The sequence below is a fragment of the Poromitra crassiceps genome, assembly GCF_964638095.1.
Source record: "Poromitra crassiceps genome assembly, chromosome: 28".
Lineage (NCBI taxonomy): Eukaryota > Metazoa > Chordata > Actinopteri > Beryciformes > Melamphaidae > Poromitra > Poromitra crassiceps.
In genome coordinates this window covers 11,379,258-11,401,115 of record NC_139651.1, presented here as the reverse complement: position 1 = coordinate 11,401,115, position 21,858 = coordinate 11,379,258, and the positions used below count along the sequence as shown (strand labels likewise).

The 21,858-nt window shown below is 45.2% G+C and overlaps 1 pseudogene across 1 annotated transcript in view; it reads right to left on the bottom strand.

Annotated features, from left to right (window-relative positions):
• The window catches only part of LOC310799707 (ephrin type-A receptor 6-like), a 79,834-nt pseudogene that overhangs the window by 13,769 nt on the left and 44,207 nt on the right, over window positions 1-21,858 (bottom strand). The window contains exons 8-10 of the transcript XR_014553990.1: window positions 19,728-20,075; window positions 1,504-1,628; window positions 912-1,074 (exon numbers count right to left, since the gene is read on the bottom strand). The product of XR_014553990.1 is annotated as an ephrin type-A receptor 6-like (transcript). The remainder of the gene's footprint in view (window positions 1-911; window positions 1,075-1,503; window positions 1,629-19,727; window positions 20,076-21,858) is intronic.

The following is a 21,858-nucleotide window of genomic DNA, read 5'->3' as shown; positions in this document are numbered from 1 at the left end:
CCTTCTTAAATCCATTCCCATCGGTAAGTAAGAAAATGGGCCGTGGACTTGTCTTCCTGCACTTCTGCGTATTAGCATTGCCACACTGACAGATATATAAAAAAATATTTTCACAACAAAACAAGTTTATCTTATCAAAAGACGAGTTCCCCCTTCCTACTCAACTTAACAACAAGCCACTCCGCAATTGTCGTGCACATTACAATAAAACTTTCCACTAAACACTATTCTCTATTAAAATAGAATTTAATTTATTGGTTTGAACCTAGCCTAGGACTTTTGTCTTTTGTCACATGTCGGCCTCCCTCTGTCTCCCTATCTTTCCTGTCTTAGTCTACAGGATGGACAAGCAAATAAAGACAAAAAAGAAGAAAATGTCTCTCGGGGGGGGGGGGAGGGGGGAGATGTGCGTGAGATGAAGCTGTGAGAGTGGGTCGAAGGAATAATGAAAAATACGACCTGTACATAAAACAACATTCACAGAAGGATTTAGCCTTACAGAACCTATAAACATCTAAAGCAAATGTCGTGTTGATGCCTTCAGGGGCAATGAGTAAAGACGTACTGGCCCATAGCACAAAATGACAATAACATATCAATAGCAATGACGTCACCAGGCACCGAGATTTGAGCTGAGATATGTCTTTCTGGCCATAACCTGTTTTGGAACAAAAACTCCCTGCCCAGTGTCACTTCAACACAAGTCTCATTTCCAAATAGATAATGCAGAAAATTAGCCCCACTCTTCCTGGCAACGCAGGCAGATATCATACACAAAAAAACAAAAGCACAAACGGTGCACACAAGCCCAACTACACATCCCATGCAGGCCCCTCCCCCCACGGCCACACCCCTTCCCCCACAGCCACACCCCTTCCCCCACAGCCACACCCCTTCCCCCACAGCCATACCCTCCTCTCCTGTAGCAAAGTCAAAGTTGGGGCTGTACGCCGTGTAGCCAGCAGCAGTGCGAGCGCGCACGTGGAAGATGTAGACAGTGGACGGTCTGAGGCCTGTGACCACCACGCTGGGGGATTTGGTCCGTGTCGACGAGTAGCTTAGCTGCTCGTGTTCCTGGCAAAGTAGCAGAAACAGATAATCAGAGATTATAATAAAAAAGAACTGGCAGTCTTTATTATGATCTCTGATGATCATTGTAATACACCAGGACAGACATAAATCGAGAAACACACCAAGGCAGCTCAAACGAGTACCTATTTGATGAACACTGAGAAGATGAACAGAGGAGCTGGGATAACAATGAATGATGGATGACTGACTTGCTTTGTTCTGCGTTACCTGTGGTGTGTTTCAGCAATCAAAGAATTCCCCACTCTGAGATCAATAAAGCAGCACTACACTGCATCACTATCACTACTAAACAGTGAACCCATGCAATGCATAATTAACGTCTTGGAACAACATCAACGGCCCCTAAACAGAGATTAAAATCACTATAATATTCATTATAAATGATGTACTGTATATGATGAGAGTGAATACCTTCTCATAGTATTTGACCTCATAGTCCAGTATGCGTGAAGGCGGTTGTTCCACCTCAGACCAGGAGAGGGCGATGCTGTTGTACGAGGCCCAGTCCTTCCTCACGACACCCACTAGGGCAGGACCTGAGGATGGAGTCCAAAGCGGGCGGAGTCAGCGGTCAAATACACACCTGTCCAGATTTGTAGTCGATAATTCACAAGTGCTAGAATGGTGCAAGCAAAGAGTTTTGTAGCTTTTGAGAAAACAAAATACAATTTAGACTATTCTCTATCTTGATAGCCTTTACTTTTCAAATGTAAAAAAAAATGGCTTACTTGACTGTACATCCACAAGAGAAAACCTTAAAATATGCTACTATAAAATGAGGAAAACTGCATACTGTCTGCATTAATTTTTCTCCTCAACGGGTCGCCAATTAATCTGAAACTGCACATGGCCATTGAGCATTGACATAGGCAGGGACTGACAAACCTATTTTTTCCATTTCCCCAAATTTAAACAGTTTATGAGCATGTTTGGCAAGTCTGTGTGCAAGTTTGCGCGGAGTTGTGCTGCACGCATCCCTGGGTATCGACTAGTAATTAATCTTTTTATGTTTTTCCTTTTTTAAGATGGGGATCAAACCTGGCAAGAAAAATGCCAAGTCTGAAGATGGCCTGAGCCAAGCCCAGAGTCACCTGACCAAGAAGCCCCAGGGACCGCAGAGATGATGAGCGCTTCCAGCCATTTATTGCTCTAGTATCCACTGATGTGAACTCAAGCCTGAGTTCACCAGGACACCACTCAAAAACGCATTACGCACGTGTCTTCAGCCCAGCAGAAGAAAGATCTCAAGCCAGAATAAAGGAACTCAGACATCTCTAAAAGTGAAAAACAAAATCAACAATGCAGGGGACGTCACTCTCTAGAGGAACGAGGAGCCTCATGTCACATACAGTCAATAACGTCGGCACACTCCAGGGAACAGCTGACGACCACCTGCCACCTGAGGTACCAGTTCTGAAAAAGATGTGAGGACCTGACGGTAAGTTTGAGGAGAAACTATTTCAGAATCGCAGCGGGAATACCCAAAGGGAAAGACGGGTCAAGAAGACCAAGCCATTTCACTGTGTAGCTACTAGCTTCAGCAGGACGAGATGTTTGTGAGAAACCTTCTCTCATCCTGCCACAGAGAGTCAACTCTCACGTACGCAAAGCTCTTGGACTCTCACTGTTTAACCTGAGACTGCATCATTGTCACATGTGTGAGAATATTCGACACGAGGCTGCTGAGCAGACAGGAAAACACCTGCAATTCAAATATTTACCATCAATTATTCAGAACGCTTCGGCTTGAGCAGAATGTGCTTCGGCAAAATAACAGAGCCCGGTCCCTCGGTACGAGACCTCGCTGTTAGGGACGATGTCCCCGATGTCCCGGGTCGATGTCTCTCTACTCCGGCTCAGAGGAGCAGAGACGTCCCTACGACACGCAGGGGGCCCAGAGAGGCATCAAGTTGGACACACAGAGGTGACGGGGGCCAACTTTCACATCTTGTCAGGAATCCAATCATCTTGAGCAGCACTTCTCCCCTAGACATGATGACACTGGACAGTCTACTGTCGCAGCTCAAATATCTCAACTGCTGTTAAATCAGAAGAAGAGCAGAGAGCGTTCACACAGCGCTGGATTCAGACGTGGTCTCCTGCAACATGCACACCTGAGATGATGGTCATTCAAGATGTGTCCACCATCACATTACGATACACAGATTCTGACTCTTATTTGTATAGAAAGAGGCGATATCTCGTCACAGACGCTGGGTTAGCTGGCTCAGCCTGGCTGGGGGCGTGGTCAGGGCGGGGTAAAAACCCCTGTTCTTTCCATTCAACAAAGTTAGAATTTAGCTGCTAGCCCAGCCCAGGCAGACACGATCGGGGATTTAACCACCGTAGTAAACGCACATCTAAACAAACGTCTTGCGTTCTGCTCTAGAATCCCCAAACCTGTAGTTTAGAGCCGCAGCACCGTCCCTTGGTGAATCAGCCCATTGAGATATATGGGCGGTTTTACCCCACTCGCGCGCCAGCCGCATAACATTTTGTGGGCGTTCCCACACATGCCGACTGTCTCTATGCATTTACGCACCTGAAACCCTACAATCTGTCCCATCTGTTTCATGAGGTAACACAAGAAGTCTGTGTACTAAAATGCCGATCACATCAGATGAACTGCCGAGTCACAGAAACCCGAAGGAAAATAATTCGAAATGAATTGACTCTACCTCTACAACTGGAATCGGAGTGGACAACTCCAACAAAGCAGACGAGCTTTGTGTCGTCTTGTCATTTAAAGTTCCATAGAGTATCATTAAAGAAATCATTGAAATCATTGAAACCCGTTGATAAATCATAGGTTGAGTTTAGCAGGCAGGCGATGCATCCAGCATCAGCGCACGGAGAGGACCTCCTTCATCCAGCTGTGCTTTGAATTGAACGATGCTTCACGAAGCCAGATGGCCCAGCCAGTGCTCCTCGTGCTCCTCGTGTCACCGCAGATAACAAGTGCCCTCTCCATCCCGGTGACAGGTGGTGCGTCAGAGTGCCTCCAGGGTTGTTGTGGGAATATGAGTGAGTACGAGTCTGGCTGCTTGCTGCAGGTCTTGCTGGCTAAGAGCAACAACAAATATAGATATATATTATATAGATAGATATTGGCAAAACACTGGTGCGAAACAAAGCACAGCGAGTCAAGGACACATTCTATCGTATTGCTTTCTAAATGTCATTGGTGCTGTTGATGAGACGCCTGTGACCATCAGGATGTAGACCACACAAGAACATATTCACAGAGGCATGGATTCACCACGCCGCTGCCCGGGGGCCTCCGACCTCTAGGGGGCTCCAAAACCCCACCAACTGTGGTCTCTCATCCTGTCTTTGCATGTGCATCTGAAGCAGGCTCATTTGTAAAGATATAGTGAAGATAGAAATAGCACATGAAACTAGAGGACCTGAGGCATCCGTTGGTAGCAACCAAGTCATGCTAGCTTGTGGGGAAGGGGGATAAATAATGCTCCCAAGTTGGGATAGGTTTTGGCGAGGGAAAAACGGTCGTGTCCCTTTGAACTCTCAACTCAAGATATCGGAATGGGTACGGTGGGGGGGGGGTACGGTGGTGCAGTGGTAAGCGCCGTCGCCTCACAGCTCGAAGGTCCTGGGTTCGATTCCCACCTGGGACGCTGTGAGCGCTGAAGGAATGCGTGCCCGTCCGCATGTCCTCGAGTGCCCGCCGCCCGGGTGGGGTCGTCAAAAGGGCCTTTCTGTGTGGAGTTTGCATGTTCTCCCCGTGCCTCCACGGGGGTTTCCTTCATATAGGAACCCCCTTCACCAAAACATGCAATATCCTGGTTGCAATGTGGTTCCTCCTCTGGTCGTTAAGGGCGCCTGTTCGGAGGGAGGGGAACTGGTTGGAATAGCGTGAACCTCCCACGTGCTATGTCCTACCGGTGAAGCTTCCCCTGTCAGGTGAAAAGAAGCGGCTGGCTAACTGCCCATGTCTCGGAGGAAGCATGGAGCCAGTTTCGGCTCTCCCCAGATCGGCAGAGGGTGGAGTAGCAACCAGGATAAATAAATTAAATTAGCACTAATGGGGGATAAAAATGTGATAAAAAAATATATATATATATATATATATATATATATATATATATATATATATATATACGGTATATATATATAATGCTTATATATATTAAGCATGTGTTTGCTTAATCAACATCTCACCTCAGGCTCTAGAGTGAAAATTAAGGACAAACAAAAGTGCAACTGAATTGGACGACATAATAATAAAGAAATCTTGACTGTATGCCTGACTTCATTCTCAGCAGTGAGACACAGGAACCATTAGTGAGAAATGTGTTAGGATAGGTCATAGAATCTTAATGTTGGCCTATTCAACGGCTATACAGATGACTCTCTGTCAAGACGTGTGCAAATGTTTCTCCATAAAACTGTCATTTTTTATTAGCTGTGTGTGAAACCTCTGCTGACGACGACGCTGGACGTGAGCCTGGTGGTAGTTAGCAGTAAGTAGCTCGGGGATAAATTAAACATACATTATTCCTCCATATTTTCGCTCAAGTGTCGCCTATAGCCTCAGGAGAGAAGCTATCATCATGTTATTAGGAGCGACTGAGACAGGTTGAAATCTCTCTCTCTCTCTCTGTCTCTCTCTGTCTTTCTCTCTCTCTCTCTCTCTGTCTCTCTCTGTCTTTCTCTCTCTCTCTCTCTCTGTCTCTCTCTGTCTCTCTCTCTCTGTCTCTCTCTGTCTTTCTCTCTCTCTCTCTCTCTGTCAATTCAATTCAATTCAAATTCAAAAGGGCTTTATTGGCATGATAAGGTGCATCTTACATTGCCAAATCACAAAATCTGAAGATATTCAAAGAGGAAGACACAAGAAAATTAAATGGAATGTGATAAGATAGAATACAATAGAAGACCATTGTTGACCGGAATCTATTCAGAATAATAACAGAACGGTAATAAACGGGCAGTTAAATGGTGATAGTGCAAAATAGTGAGCAATTACAGCATATTAACAAAAATTCACAGAATCTGTAAATAACCGTTGTTATTTTGAAACAACACTCTCTCTCTCTGTGTGTCTCTCTCTCTCTCTCTCTCCCCCCCCCCCCCTCTCTCTCTCTCTCTCTCTGTCTCTCTCTCTCTCTCTGTCTCTCTCTCCTTCCCTCTCTGTCTCTCTCTCTCTCTCTCTGTCTCTGTCTCTCTGTCTCTCTCTCTCCCTCCCTCTCTCTCTCTCTCTCTCTCTCTGACACACTCGTGATTTCTTGATGGAACAAAGAAGGGAAAAGGAGACATGAAGATGAGGATTTAGGGGGAGAAGAAGAGCAGTGTGGAGGAGGTTAAGAAGAGCAGGATAGAAACATACCGTGTGAGAGAAAGGGGGGGATCTGGTATAGTGCTTATCAGCCAGATGCAGTTAAGCATGTAAAGACTTCAAAGCATGCTGATGAGAAGTCATTACTGCTGCTTTCACTGCTATCTGACACCAATTAGCCTTGAGACTGAACTACTGAACTACTGACTCTGCTGTCTGTGTGTCAATGTGTAGGATAGACTGAACTACTGACTCTGCTGTCTGTGTGTGAATGTGTAGGAGAGACTGAACTACTGACTCTGCTGTCTGTGTGTGAATGTGTAGGAGAGAGACTGAACTACTGACTCTGGTGTCTGTGTGTCAATGTGTAGGAGAGACTGAACTACTGACTCTGCTGTCTGTGTGTCAATGTGTAGGAGAGAGACTGAACTACTGACTCTGCTGTCTGTGTGTCAATGTGTAGGAGAGAGACTGAACTACTGACTCTGGTGTCTGTGTGTCAATGTGTAGGAGAGACTGAACTACTGACTCTGCTGTCTGTGTGTCAATGTGTAGGAGAGACTGAACTACTGACTCTGCTGTCTGTGTGTCAATGTGTAGGAGAGACTGAACTACTGACTCTGGTGTCTGTGTGTCAATGTGTAGGAGAGACTGAACTACTGACTCTGGTGTCTGTGTGTCAATGTGTAGGAGAGACTGAACTACTGACTCTGCTGTCTGTGTGTCAATGTGTAGGAGAGAGACTGAACTACTGACTCTGGTGTCTGTGTGTCAATGTGTAGGAGAGACTGAACTACTGACTCTGGTGTCTGTGTGTCAATGTGTAGGAGAGAGACTGAACTACTGACTCTGGTGTCTGTGTGTCAATGTGTAGGAGAGAGACTGAACTACTGACTCTGGTGTCTGTGTGTCAATGTGTAGGAGAGACTGAACTACTGACTCTGCTGTCTGTGTGTCAATGTGTAGGAGAGACTGAACTACTGACTCTGGTGTCTGTGTGTCAATGTGTAGGAGAGAGACTGAACTACTGACTCTGGTGTCTGTGTGTCAATGTGTAGGAGAGACTGAACTACTGACTCTGGTGTCTGTGTGTCAATGTGTAGGAGAGACTGAACTACTGACTCTGGTGTCTGTGTGTCAATGTGTAGGAGAGACTGAACTACTGACTCTGCTGTCTGTGTGTCAATGTGTAGGAGAGACTGAACTACTGACTCTGCTGTCTGTGTGTCAATGTGTAGGAGAGACTGAACTACTGACTCTGCTGTCTGTGTGTCAATGTGTAGGAGAGACTGAACTACTGACTCTGGTGTCTGTGTGTCAATGTGTAGGAGAGACTGAACTACTGACTCTGGTGTCTGTGTGTCAATGTGTAGGAGAGACTGAACTACTGACTCTGCTGTCTGTGTGTCAATGTGTAGGAGAGAGACTGAACTACTGACTCTGGTGTCTGTGTGTCAATGTGTAGGAGAGACTGAACTACTGACTCTGGTGTCTGTGTGTCAATGTGTAGGAGAGAGACTGAACTACTGACTCTGGTGTCTGTGTGTCAATGTGTAGGAGAGAGACTGAACTACTGACTCTGGTGTCTGTGTGTCAATGTGTAGGAGAGACTGAACTACTGACTCTGCTGTCTGTGTGTCAATGTGTAGGAGAGACTGAACTACTGACTCTGGTGTCTGTGTGTCAATGTGTAGGAGAGAGACTGAACTACTGACTCTGGTGTCTGTGTGTCAATGTGTAGGAGAGACTGAACTACTGACTCTGGTGTCTGTGTGTCAATGTGTAGGAGAGACTGAACTACTGACTCTGGTGTCTGTGTGTCAATGTGTAGGAGAGACTGAACTACTGACTCTGCTGTCTGTGTGTCAATGTGTGGGAGAGACTGAACTACTTACTCTGGTGTCTGTGTGTGAATGTGTAGGAGAGACTGAACTACTGACTCTGGTGTCTGTGTGTCAATGTGTAGGAGAGACTGAACTACTGACTCTGGTGTCTGTGTGTCGGGGGTAAATCAATCCACTAGTTAGATACTGTTCTGGCTGAGTGGCCCCGACGGAACAATGATGATCATTACAGTTTAATCACAAGTTATAGAGCAAAAGATGGGAAAAAAAAGATGTGCCTTTGAGAATCTCTAAGCACGAGGTAACATGGCAACATGGAAGAATACGGTCAACCACACACAGAAAGATAGCGAAAGAAAGAAAAGAGAGAGAGAATATGTGTGTGAGAGAGAGACACAGAGAGCATAGGGAGAGCTGTAAAGAAGTCCCACGAGGTTTCTTCTCCCCAGCATCTGAGCGTATAAATAGAAGGCAGCCGTATTCCCTGACCAAGGCAGACGAAGGCAGATGAATCCATTGGGGAAAAGGAGAAGAGAGCCAAGCAAAAGAAAGAAAATCGCCCGAATCAGGACACCACAAAACACTGTAAAATGTTCACACACGGATTTAAAAAAAATATGCATCATGAGAACCGTACATGATTCTCAATATAGAAACGTGATGATTAACATGCCCAAACTAACAAAATGAAAAAAACAACCGTTTTGAAGTCATTGTAAACCATCCAAAATTCTAAATGTTATCTTTTTCCTTTGTTATGGTCATCTATAGTGGTTATTTGCATAAAAACGCAGAATTTGATTAGGAAATGATTGTATCTTTATTTAAATAATGTGCTCTGATTAAAAAATTTTTTTTTTTTTAACTTGTGTTACTTGACAAAGTAACTGGTATAATATTACTGAAATCCTATTGTAATAAGTTATATTACTGAGTTACTGCTAAAAGTAATATATTACATGTAATATGTTACTTTTGTAATGGGTTACCCCCAACACTGCAACCAAAATGAAATGGCAGGAACAGAAATGACAAGTACTCAGAGATAGGCCGACTGATACAGTCTGTGTGTTCGAAAGCAAAGATTTTAAATACCCGAAAGGTGAGGTGAGAAACAACGCTGAGCTGCAGGGCCTGCAGGCGCCTTGTGGAGGCGCTGTGGAGTTGGGTTACTTGACTAATGCAGTTTTTGAGACACAGGTTCTTGTCTGGGTGGTGGCTGCCTTTGTGCAACCTCAAACAGTCAGCGCGGCGTTACATAATTTGTAACATTATTTGTGTGTATCTATGTATTTATGTATGTATGTTTTTTCTATGGACCATGAGTCTGCAATAAAGCAATCAATCAATCAATAACCACTACGGCAGAATTTACCTGCCTCTGTGGGAAAATGACTCACCTGCAAAATAGCACAGAAAAGTCACTAACAAAATAAAAATTTGGCACCACTATCAGGCAACATGACGCTTCCCTCATTTAAATGCCTTGTTCTTTTTCAATGCGCAGTTCTGACTGAATGTACTGTACCTTTGTACTTCTTGTGTCGGTGATACATTGTCATGCAAAATGATGAGAAAAAATTGTGTGTTTAGTGTATGTTATACAAATTTTTGACTTGCACATTTTTTATTTCGTTAGTTTTGGTTTTCTTGCGGCCATGGAATATTTCAGGATTTCTTTCAGCACAATATGGATGGGCAACACACTCATTGCATTAAAAGTAATCAACTATTAAACATGACTTTTAATGGAAAAGAGTGGCGCCCATATTTCTAGATGTCTGCTTCCCGAGGTTTGCGATGATTTTCTCAGCCTTCCCATTGAACAGTGCATTGAACACTGCATTGAACGCTGTGAAATGAATCTGTGGTGGGAAATCACTGTTGAGCGATAACTAGTGACAGATATCCTCCTGCTCGCCCCGCGCTTTGCATTACTGCCTCAAGGGGGCTCCAGGAGGAGACAACAACTGACCTTCATCAGCCAATTGGCCAGGCAGAACATTGCCAGCATCATCCTGCTGTATATCCACTGGAGGAGGAAGAGCTGCTTCTACTGCCAAAACAAAGACGAATGGAGCGTGGAGTGGACTTAAGACATACACTGTGAAATCATGCTTATCCAATCTGTCTTCTCCACGGAGAATTCCATGACTCAGCAGATATTGAGGGGCTTATTCACCTTATGTTCCAACACAGGGGTCAGCCAGTTACTTCCTATTGTGTTTACACTTCCTGTGACAGTACAGTACTAGTGAGCAGGTAAAACAGACGGTGTTCTGAACAGGAAGTCATAACACAACTGGGTCAAGTGGGCGGGGCTACATAAGGCGTATATAGTAGCACCAAAGAATCAGAATCAGCTTCTTTTTTTTTTAAGGAATTTGAATTTTAAATGTATTTATTTTTTGCATTAACTACTATAAGTGTGGTGTAATGCGTCTATTTTAAATACGTATATGAAAGAATGTAGATGTACAGTATATGTAGAAATAATCCACACAGGATCATAAACAAAGGCTTGTACAGATAATATATTTCCAGATATTGCATACCGTTCAATGTGAACAAGGCTTTGAGTCAGATATTGTACAGTTATTTCCCAGTAGACTTATAGCAAATTGTGTGTGTATGTGTGTGTGTGCACGCACAGTTATTCCACAGTAAGCGTATATCCAAATTTGTGTGTGTGTGTGTGCGCGCGCAGTTATTCCACAGTAAGCGTATATCCAAATTTGTGTGTGTGTGTGTGTGTGTGTGTGTGTGTGTGTGTGCGCGTGCGAGCGTGCGTGCGTATGTACGTGAAGGATTGTATACATGGGGGTAAGTGCTACAGGTTGCTGCTGCACAGGGATATTACTGTTCCTAGTTCTGAGTGATTCAGTGATTTTCAGTGATTCTGAATGTACTATAGTTCCAATATAATATCTTCATATCATCACTAAACGCAATAAACTCTCTATTGTGTCCAGAGACACTATGATCCTTCATCTTGCTTAACTGAGCATGATCAAATACTAATCAGGGTTAGACAAGCACAGGCAACAGGGAAAACAAATTCATTAGTACTTCTGATGAATAAGTTTAGCATAATTAAAACTCTAATTAGGCATTAATACGCAATTTGCAAACAGATAGTATGGCAACGGAAAATAAATCTTTCTTCTCATTATCAGTCCCAAATCCAGTTAAATTCTAATTTTTGTTTCTGATTGGCTATTAATCCCATTATTACCATAATGCCACAATCAATTACATTAATTACCTCTCGCCATCAGAATTAAGTGGCAATGAGCCTGTCCACACTCAGTCTATCCTTATCAACAGTTTAGACAAGCGAGGAACTTTCTCATTTCCAACGTTCCAATCTCTTCCCTCATCTTCATGAAAAGCCTTCTACCTTTGGTTGGTTTGCAACATGTGGACTCCCCGTGGAAAACAGCTGATTACAGTTGCGGCAGTGTGTGTCTCAACTGTGTGTGTGTGTGTGTGTGTGTGTGTGTGTGTGTGTGTGATCATGACTAAATGTGGTCTTTTAGGTCATGTTCACATTACAGGCAAATCTGATTTGCTGATAAAGTCATTAATCATCATTATCTTGATTGGTTTCCCAAATCTGATTTGGGAGTGTGTCCGCACTGCCACAAATCTGATTTTCAAGTCGGATCTGCGTGTCCAGACCTATGTGGTTTGGGACAAGTGACACAAATCAGACTCATAAAACCAATCTGGATAAAGTCATTAATAGGTCACTAAAGTTCACAAATCAGATTTGGCCTCCTAGTCTGAACAAAGGCTTAGACACCTATTGTAGCGGGAAGTACCACAGAAGCGGTTTTGAGTACTTTGCCATGTGTTTATATGTCTGCCTGTCTTTGGACGGTTTTGTAGTTGAGATCACGATGAAGGCCGAGTTCGAAGACGGGTATGACAAGGAGGCTGGAAGTATGCCCTGCCCTCCGCGCACACACACACACGCACACGCACACACACACACACACACACACACACACACACACACACACACACACACACACACACACACCCTTGGCCCACATTCACTGTAAGTCGCGGATCATGGACCCCGGTTTCAATCATTCCCGTCCACTGATCCAGCGCAATCGAGCTAATATTCAGCCCAGGCACGTACACGTACACACGGACAGACCCCAGGTGGTGCTCGAGCACGAGCCTGGTTAAAACCATCCGGATCCGTGAACTCACATTCTGTTTGGTTCTGTGGATCCATCTGGACTCCGAGCTGTGCACAGTCATTTCAGTGGGTGGGAAGTAGCCCGTCCCCTCAGCCAATCAGCATCGGATCCAGTCAAATCCAAATCCACTCGGAGGAACGGCGAAAACGTCTTTTCCGCCGAGAAACTCCGCTGTTGCATACTCCTGTTCTTGTTTAATTGTTGTTATTGAGTCTATTTCTGCAGTAGCTGCACTTATTGCTGTTTAAACTTGACGAACGTTGACCTTACTGCTCGAGCCGGAGAGCCATGCAGGCAGCCATTACTGTTTTGCCAGTGGCATTCCTGATTGGCCGGTTACAATGTCAACTACGAGGCAGGTCCCCGATTGGCCCGTCCGCCTTGTGGGATCTGAAGAAGCCCGCCCCCTAGCCTGGGCCAGACGGTGGATTCAGTTCCTCCCCCAATCAGTAAGGACTTTACGATCAGACGACACGGGAGGCGCAGCCCATTTTTTTCCAACCGCTCTCTCACTCTCATCGGTGCTGCGACCTGTCACTCATTCAATTTCAACCCGCCTTCAAAAAACCAGCAGTGGCTGTGAAGTGGCACACAGACTCATTTATGTAGTAGTATGCGGAGCGCAGCGATTCAACGTAATATTCGAGTCTGGGGAGAGACTAAGTTATTGCAAAACACTTATTGCACTCTCACTGCCGGTTATATCTGCCCACAGTATCTCATAAAATAAAAGTAAAAAAGTAAAATGAGAAGCAAAGACTGTGTGTGTGTGTGTGTGTGTGTGTGTGTGTGTGTGTGTGTGTGTGTGTGTGTGTGTGTGTGTGTGTGTGTGTGTGTGTGTGTGTGTGTGAGAGAGAGAGAGAGAGAGAGAGGGAGAGAGAGAGATGGCAAAGGTGTGTGCAGGTGCTATATGTGTATGGATTTGTTTGTCTGCCTGTTAGCATGCAGGCCAGGCTGTGTGTATGTTATTCCATTGAGGTGAGGCTGACAGTTTGACAAGTCAATACGGTCCCTAATGGGAGCATCCCCACAGGCTGTTCTTCCACATTTGCATTCCCAACTTTCCCCCGATCATCCGAGCTGCCTTGTGCCAGCGAGACGGGTAGTCTAAGCCGCACAGCGTACACACACACATACATACATACATACATCGGACATCTGCTTTCCACGGCTTTGATGACAACCTATCAGCGGCAGCACGGCGTGTAATTTCTACAATCATGTTTTAAAATCATACTTTCCTGTTGAATTCTAGGTCAGAATTAATAAGGAGAAACAACACAGGAGCCACGTGCAGGCAGCAGCATTATGCAAGAGAAGGTGATGATGCAAGGCTTATTTGATAACGAGTCTCTCTGCCTAGCCTACTTTTTATTCCGCCCGTTTTGACAGCCGTGGTCTTCATACTGTCTGAGGAGCACAGCTAAATCCTTGTGGAGATACAATGAAATGCAAAAAAAAAAAAAAAAGCTTGGGACAATGTAGAGAACGTGTCTAAAGTATGGGGATAATTATGGATTGCAGGTAAACAATTACGGTATAATAAACGACTACTTTATATAATCAGTTTTACTTGTTTTATTATTATGATGATTAGTATGATTATTATGATTATGATTATTTTTGTTTTATTTTTGTCTGACTGAGTGAAATTTTCTATGGTCTCTCGTGAATCTGACTATAGCTGAATTGCTTGGTTTGACCAATTAAAAACTCTTTTTAGGATTCTAGTCATTCTACTAGTCTATGGGAAAATGAATGGGGGATGAAATCTCTTAGGCCCCATGCCGAACCCGGAAGAGGGCATGAATTTGGCTCTATTGTGCATCTTTGGATAATGTTGTATATTATATCTGCAATAACACAGTCTTTTCAGAGTGGGTATTTTCTGATAGGATGTATTTGTTTTTCATGCTCTTTTAATTGCCTTTCTTTGCCTGCTTGTTTCTGAAAAGAAGCTGACTCGAGGACTTTATGCACAAGAATTCCAATGAAGCTGTACTGTCTGCTGTCTGTGCACATGGCAATAAATCTCTGTAAATCTCTCGTTAGTCATCTCTCGTTAGTCACTCCCCTCTGGCATCTTACACCCGCCTCCTGCTTTTGACACATTAACACAACCGGATGCTACTTTCCTCCTTTGAATTATATCGATCTTCTGATCTCTTTTTTTTTTTTTTAGCAAATCCAGGTTCAGACTGTCCTTGTTGATTTTGAGTTAGTTAAAAAACAAACAAACAAACAAACAAAAACAGATAGGATCATTCTAATGGAGATATCACAAGATCAACATGACAGAATCCAGATTTGCAGTATGTCATAGACCGCTTGGTCGGCAGTGTGACACCGTTTGAAAATAGCGCCTGGTTATGTTTAAGCAAGTAAAACAAGGTTAGGATTATGCGTTATTAATTTGCATGTCAATAACATTTGTCTAACCTATGTGCAGTCAATGCAACCGTGCATACGCGTCTCTATTTACAGTTTTGAAAAATACAGAAACACAGGTTCCCTTGCCACACTGATATCTTTAGGACACCACAACACTATACAAGAAACTCTATAGCCAAACAGACGAGAATCTCCGTGGTGACAACCAACCGCCTGTCAAGGAAAGCCACTGCGTACATCACAGCCACAATCCTCCTTTCCCCCTATAGAGTTTCTCTCCACAACATCTGCCAGTTCAGTCACTTTCTGTCAAAACTGGATCCTGACTGTTCACTGCAGCAGCCCACCCAACTCATCCAGACTGTTGCAACATGTCTGGTCTTCAATCTCACAAATGTCCTTCATACAGTAACTCCAGACGATGGGCGTCTGGGTAGTGTGGAGGTAAAAGAGACCCAGGTTCAGAGAGCTGGGGGGGGATAGCATGATACGCCCTGCCGGTGAAACCCCTCGCTGTCAGGTGAAAAGTGAGAAGTGGCCGACGACTGCATATCTATCGGTGGAAGCATGTACTATAGCAGCTAGTGGCTAGTCCAGTGATCCTCACTATTTCTTCGATGAGAGCCGCACTGGCAGGACAAAGTCAATAGGAGAGCCACTTTTACCGCAAAACACCAAAAGCCACCCCAACCAAGCACATCTGCCTACCATTTTTTTGTGTTTCATTGTTTTACACACACACACACACACACACACACACACACACACACACACACACACACACACACACACACACACACACACATATATACCAGTTTCCCATAGAAAATCTTTCAGGTCTGGAGGGATTTCGAAACGTACCCCGACCGCAACGGTGGGGGCCGTCGCTGGCGACGCTAAAGTTTTGGCTAACCTGTTCACATCTATGTTCGCAATGGCATCCCAAGTATCATCATACTATTATGGGATGCAATGCGAACAGTTGTATTATGGGATGTGCGTTTCCCAGGCAACGACACACGTTGACACGTTTTGGAACAGCGCTGCACGCTGGCACAATACTCCTAAAAGCAAAATGCTTATTGTTTTGAATGATTTGGCACTTTCTATTACTGTCAACACCAGTATTGTTGTATTGTAATAACATGCCATAAAGGTTTATTGAAATTTTGGGGAGAGCAGGAAAAAAATATATATATATATATATAAAAAAATAAAAAATAAAATAATAAAAAATTGTGTGCAATTTCTTAGAGCCGCCAACTAAAGCTTCGAGAGCCGCCAGCGCAGGGGCGTATGTACGGGTGGGCCTGGGTAGGCACAGGCCCACCCACTTCTTGCCCTGGCCCACCCAAAAAAATAAAAAATAAAATAAAAAATAAAAGTTTAATTGGTTGTTTTCTAGAGGCAAACTTGCTGCTGCCTTGCTAGCTAATGGTTTTGTAGCTTAAAAACGCAGGGCACATCATCTCCAGAGTCTAATGCATGACAACTTCATGACATCTAGGAATTTTCGTCATGCAATTGCCCCACCAATTTTATCCAGGCCCACCCAATTTTATCCAGGCCCACCCATAATTGAATTTCTGCCTACGCCCCTGCGCCAGCGTCTCGCAAGCCGCGCAGTGAGGAACTAGGGGCTAGTCTATAACTCTCCCCATGATCGACACAGGGGGGTGGAGCAATGACTGGGTCAACAGAGTCAGCCATATCCTCATTTGGGAGAGAAAGGAACGTTGTTTTCTTTGTGGTGAGCAAAGTCAGTGAGGAAGTACTCTTGCCTGCCCTCGAAGGACCCATCCTGCCGAGGAAGGAATCTCAACATTGAGAAACAGCTAGTGAGTGAGTGAGTCAGTCAGTGAGTCACTGAGTGAGTGAGTCAGTCAGTCAGTCAGTGAGTCAGTCAGTAAGCCCCTGAGGCTCTTCTAGGCTCTCCTGGGTCCAGCAAAAAGCTTGGTGCTGCTGATACAATTGCGATGGCCTATCTTATTGGACAAGCACACATACGCCCACAGTTCCCTATTTATATATAAGCCCCAGCTGGCCTTGTCCTCATCAGAATATATTCTCACTCACAATTGGCCAATTCCTGGACGAGCCAAAAGAGGAGAACATTCAGATACAACCTCCTTTTATTTGCCCACTCCCCTTCCTTCATGCCACCATTCTCTTCCACTCTCCATCAATTATTCAATCCATATTCTGATCCGTGGAATATGAGGTTGAGGCTCCATTGGTTGAACTTAAAGGGGCCATATTATGCATTTCTTAATTTTGTATCATATATATGTTGTTACAATCTTGGATGGTCATATTAAACATGGGCTAAGCTTCAAATAAATATGTGAAAGTGTTTTAATGTTACCCCCATGAACCACCCCTCGCGCCTATGAACTCTCGTAGACGAGATGACATGGATTTATGGCGATTTTGTGCGAGAACCATAATTTTTGTGACGTCAGTAAGGACTTGTTACCCTGGCAACAAAGCGTTGCCGCCGGCCGGCGCGCAGCGCGCGCACGCTAGCTCCCACCCTTCCCCTCTCTTCCCTGTTCTGTGTTTCAGTAACCCGCGGCGGCGTCACCACTCACCAGGCTCTCTCTAGCCTGGCTGTCTGGGACTAACACAACAGTGTAGTCTCATGGAATAACGGATTCCAGACCGCAAAAACAAGGAGACGACATGGAAGTGAGCCAGGATGTAGGACTGAAGTGGTAAGTTCTGAAAATATGTGTCTCATTCCAGCATCGGTCCAATGTGCTGCTAGGAAGCGCTAACGTTACTTACCGGCTGGGTAACGTTAGCACTTGCTATTTAGCCTAGCAGCACAGCTGCCTTATAGACATGAACAACCGATGATTGACGAAAGGCACATATTTTCAGAACTTGTAACGTTAGTCCAACTTGCTGACTTCTCCAAGTCCTCATTTTGGTTTGGTCCGTGTAGCCTTTGCTAGGAGAGGCACACAAGCATGTCACAAGCATTTGGGAAGTTAGCTAACTAGCTACATTAGCTAGTGTGAAGCTCCCGGTGTAACGTTATGGCAGGCCGTGGTAATAGAATCCCTGCTTGGCCAGCCACCGAAGGAAATGCCCGGGTGCAGCCCGGCCTAGCGGAGCTGTAGATAGCTAGGGGGATGTTGATAAATCAATTGATAGCTTGCTTTATGTCCAAGTCACGTTTTTCATCGATGGTCAAATTCGTTTTGACAATCAGTTGCTCGTTGATATAATTGTTTTACAACTACCAAATTTAGTAGCCATAGCAGAGATCGCCTGTCTGTTTCTGTTATGCATGACTATCTATCTATCTATCTATCTATCTATCTATCTATCTATCTATCTATCTATCTATCTATCTATCTATCTATCTATCTTATCTAGATAGATAGATAGTCAGACAGACAGACAGACAGACAGACAGACAGTCTCGCTTCTACAGCGATAGCTCTCTGGGCAGAAGTTTGCAAACGCAAAAACTCCTCGCGCTGCCCACCTGGAGTATTTTCCGGAGGGTGGGGGTTCAGGGACAGGACCTAAAAACAGAGCGTTTCAGACAGAGGGTGAACTGAAGGGGGCAGTGAGAGCCAGTACAAGATAAACTGAGTTTTTTAAACTATGACTGATGCAATAAGTTACTCTACTGGAGGCCAACAATAAAATAATAATACATTATATTAGCAAAATATGGGCCCTTTAAGATAATTTAGTTTTCATGCAGGCCAAAGACAATGCGGGCTTGAGGACCCTGAGGTTGACCCCAGGTCAGTCAGGCTTCCCTCATTAGGACTAATTTCAGGCCATAGTGGCTCTGTCAGCTATCAGAGGGTCAGCGATGTGCTCGCCCTATTAGACAGAGGGAGAGAGAGAGAGAGAAAGAAAGAAAGAGAGAGAGGGAGGGAGAGATGGAGAGAGAGAGGGAGGGAGGGAGAGAGAGAGAGAGGGAGGGCACACCTATCCTATCCTATAATTGGATAGCTTCCAGGGAGATTTGCAAGGTGCACCGTTGCCCCGATCGCCTCCAAAATTTGCCAAAACATTTTTCAGGGGTCTGGAAACGAATCTGGTGCAAATAATAATAATAATAATAATCCGCCCACGGTGGATGCTACAGCTATATTTTATGTGATTACGTCTTCAGTCTCACCCAGCCATTGTGACATCATCAGCACTCGATGTCGACGCCCCCCTGTGGTCCTCCATAAAATATAGCGTACATGTACATGTACGTTGATTTGTTCAGGTGAGCCTTCTTTTAGGTGGCTAATTAAGTTTTTTGCTTGTGACCCCATTTACAGAAGCATTGTCTGCTTCCATGTTCCCCCGTCAGATCTGCTGCTCTCCGCTGCTTCTAACTGGGAGCGCACTGGGTGCATTTCTACTCCAAGTACCTCATACAACCCCAAGTGAAAAAAATCCGAACTATCCCTTTAACTGAGACTAGCAGTCATTCCATAGAGACACTGCAGAGCGCGTCATCATTCAGAAACCATGCCCAAAGCGGGGGGAAACAACCCCCCCCCAATCCTGGCGTTCTCCTATGTCGTGCACATGGTCGCGTATTGCACACAAAGATCATATATACGGAAGATGAACACTCCAACTTACTTCCTTGACGGCTAGATCCACATTTTTCTTCTCGCCAATTCTCAATGGCTTCCTTGTTTTGCTCGGGAGTACAAAAAAACTTTAATTGGCGATTTTTTACATTTGTTGTCTGCGCAGCCCCACCACCACACAACAGCTTTTAGCTATGTTTAATTCAAAGAAAATGACGCTGGTGTATGGGAGTGAATGGAGCGCTTTCCCCTGTGATGGGCGTGGCCTATTTCATGCAGTGTCTCTATCATTCCATTCTTCAGAGACTGAACGGAGAAAGGTGTTGTCACTCACCGGCTTGGTGAGTAGTGACGGTAACGTTGGCCAGGGGGCGTGCAGCCAATCCCAGCCCAGAGACGCCGTTCACCGCCTCCACGTGGAAGGTGTAGTTGGCGTGGATCGCGAAATCTAGCACCGCCACTGAGGTGCCGGTGACGCCGAGTGGCCGCGGGAGGAAGCGCAGGTCGGGCTCGCACGGCTCACACCGTGCCACGCCGCCGTCGCCGTCGCGATCGCAACGCTGGCACAGCACGTTGTACGTGAGATCCCTCCTGCCTCCCGTGTCGCTGGGAGGGCTCCACTGCAGGAAGAGAGCTGTGTCGTTGATCAATGACACCAGGTTCCTGGGAGCTGACGGAGGTCCTGCAGAGACAAGAAAATGGAAGACACTCATTGCATAATAGACTCATTGCCCTTTTCTTTTTAACCTTTATTTACTCGGGGGAGTCTCATTGAGAGCAATGCTCTCTTTTTCAGGAGTGCCCTGTTCACACTCGCGCGCACGCACGCACGCACGCACGCACGCACGCACGCACGCACGCACGCACACACACACACACACTCATACCACAGTCTGATCTGCTGGCCACTGATCAGCTCACTGGAGCGGTTTGGGTTGAGGGCCTTTCTCAAGGGCACCTCTGTGGTGGTAATGAGGGAGGGGCCAAGCGCTGCCTTTCACTTTCCCCACCCAGATTTATCCTGCCGGTTCCTGCCGGATTTGAACCGACAACCTTCCGGTCACAAGCTAACGGCCAACAACACGTGCACAAAGGGTCGAGAGGGTCAGTTACTGTTCAACTGAATATAAGATTGGGAAAGAAATGAGATCGAAGCAGCTTTGGAAAGTGGGGCACGACTGTATGATGGTGCCAGACACTTCGCCTCCAGCATCCCAGAAGCAGCCGCTTGGGTTTTCCACACACTAACTACAGTGTTGAGAGTTTATCCAAAATGATGCCGGGAACCAAAATAATCCAATCAGTGTCAGTCCTCTGTGTGAACATGCCTTGTTGATGAGAGAGGTCAGAGGAGACAATGGAAAGACTTGTTTATTGTAGGGGTGACCCCCAAATAAAGACTTGTTTACTGTAGGGGTGACCCCCCAAATAAAGACTTGTTTACTGTAGGGGTGACCCCCAAATAAAGACTTGTTTACTGTAGGGGTGACCCCCAAATAAAGACTTGTTTACTGTAGGGGTGACCCCCAAATAAAGACTTGTTTACTGTAGGGGTGACCCCCAAATAAAGACTTGTTTACTGTAGGGGTGATCCCCCAAATAAAGACTTGTTTACTGTAGGGGTGACCCCCCAAATAAAGACTTGTTTACTGTAGGGGTGACCCCCAAATAAAGACTTGTTTACTGTAGGGGTGACCCCCCAGATAAAGACTTGTTTACTGTAGGGGTGACCCCCAAATAAAGACTTGTTTACTGTAGGGGTGACCCCCAAATAAAGACTTGTTTACTGTAGGGGTGACCCCCAAATAAAGACTTGTTTACTGTAGGGGTGACCCCCAAATAAAGACTTGTTTACTGTAGGGGCGACCCCCAAATAAAGACTTGTTTACTGTAGGGGTGACCCCCAAATAAAGACTTGATTACTGTAGGGGTGACCCCCCAGATAAAGACTTGTTTACTGTAGGGGTGACCCCCAAATAAAGACTTGTTTACTGTAGGGGTGACCCCCAAATAAAGACTTGTTTACTGTAGGGGTGACCCCCAAATAAAGACTTGTTTACTGTAGGGGTGACCCCCAAATAAAGACTTGTTTACTGTAGGGGCGACCCCCAAATAAAGACTTGTTTACTGTAGGGGCGACCCCCAAATAAAGACTTGTTTACTGTAGGGGTGACCCCCAAATAAAGACTTGTTTACTGTAGGAGTGACCCCCAAATAAAGACTTGTTTACTGTAGGGGTGACCCCCAAATAAAGACTTGTTTACTGTAGGGGTGACCCCCAAATAAAGACTTGTTTACTGTAGGGGTGACCCCCAAATAAAGACTTGTTTACTGTAGGGGTGACCAGGGCCGTAACCAGGGTTCTGAAATAGGGGAGGTCCAGCAAGGGGAGGTGCATTCGGTGGCGCCCGCAAGGGCGCCGCCGAAAAATAATTTGAGGGTTTTTTCCCCCCTTTTTTAGCCAT